The sequence below is a fragment of the Myotis davidii genome, unplaced genomic scaffold (genome assembly GCF_000327345.1).
Source record: "Myotis davidii unplaced genomic scaffold, ASM32734v1 scaffold4, whole genome shotgun sequence".
In the NCBI taxonomy this organism is placed as follows: domain Eukaryota; kingdom Metazoa; phylum Chordata; class Mammalia; order Chiroptera; family Vespertilionidae; genus Myotis; species Myotis davidii.
The window spans coordinates 804884-805989 of record NW_006294707.1 but is presented as its reverse complement, the minus strand read 5'-3'; the positions used below and the strand labels follow the sequence as shown (position 1 = coordinate 805989).

At 62.8% G+C, this 1106-nt stretch overlaps 1 protein-coding gene and 1 long non-coding RNA gene across 2 annotated transcripts in view; both read right to left on the bottom strand.

Annotated features, from left to right (window-relative positions):
• Positions 1-1106, bottom strand: part of COL11A2 (collagen type XI alpha 2) — a 61569-nt gene that overhangs the window by 36062 nt on the left and 24401 nt on the right.
• On the bottom strand, positions 104-1038 carry LOC102759785. The gene is made up of 5 exons (XR_435950.2): positions 992-1038; positions 805-858; positions 525-569; positions 273-326; positions 104-149 (listed from the first exon to the last, which is right to left on the bottom strand). It is a non-coding gene; the product is annotated as an uncharacterized LOC102759785 (long non-coding RNA).

Below are 1106 nucleotides of genomic sequence, written 5' to 3'. Positions count from 1 at the left end.
GGGGGGGCAGCAGGGGCAGCAGGAGGGGAGGGAGTGGGGAAGAGGTGACTGAGAGGCTGGTGGAGGCAGAATGGGGTGTTGGGAAGTCGGGGCACATTGCTCACCTTTTCACCCTTATGACCCTTCAGACCGCGAATTCCGTCCACACCCTGGAGTCAGGCAGGGCAGAGACAGAGGTCAGGGCGGGGCTTGGGCTGGAAGGACAGAGCTCCCAAGACCCCGACTGGTTCCCCGGAAAACAGCCCTTTATCTCCTGGCCTGGGGGTCTTTACCTTGACACCTCGGGGTCCGGGGTACCCGAGAGGGCCCTGAGGTCCAGATGGACCCTGGAAGAAGAAAGAGAGGTATCTATAAAGGGGTCAGGGGTGTCGTCGCGGTGGCCTCGGGGCTTGGGAAATGGGAAGTGGCCTCGAAGAAAACAGCCAGAGCCTCGTTAATGACGGGACAAGGACATCCCAAGGACTTCGCAGGCCAGGGTCTGGGGAAAGCCCTTCGGAAGCTGAGAGGAGGCGTGGAGACCTCACCTGGTTTCCTTTGGTGCCTGGGGGACCTTCCTTCCCGGGGTGACCCTGGGGGGAGGGAAGGAGAATGTGACCACTGGCCCCTGTCACCCTCCTGCACCCCTCTCCACACTTCACCCCAAACTCCCCTGTGACCTGATGAAGCCACTGACCACGGGCAGGTGCCACCGGTGACCTCCCAGTGCAAGGGACACACGGACGGAGAGTCACTGAGGGCCCTTGGAGGCCACCAGGTGGGGTGGAAGGTCAAGGGGTATTTGGAAGAAGAAGTGGGTCCACTCACCGGGAGTCCGTCTGAGCCAGGCATGCCGGGGAGCCCTGGTTTCCCCAGAGGACCCTGCAGGAAGGCGAGGGGGTTCAGGGTCACCAAAGGGGTCAGGTCTAAACACGGCCAAGTCCCAGCCAGACATTTAGGCCATCCCGGCACCCGCCCCGGCACATCCCTGCTCCCAGATCATTTAGTCTCTCACCTTCTCTCCATGAGGGCCGATGGCACCCTGAGGCCCAGGGAGGCCCTATACGCAGGGAGAGAGAAGTCACAGGGGCCCCGAAGCGGGGGGCGCTCTCTCCTCCAGCTCGCACCCC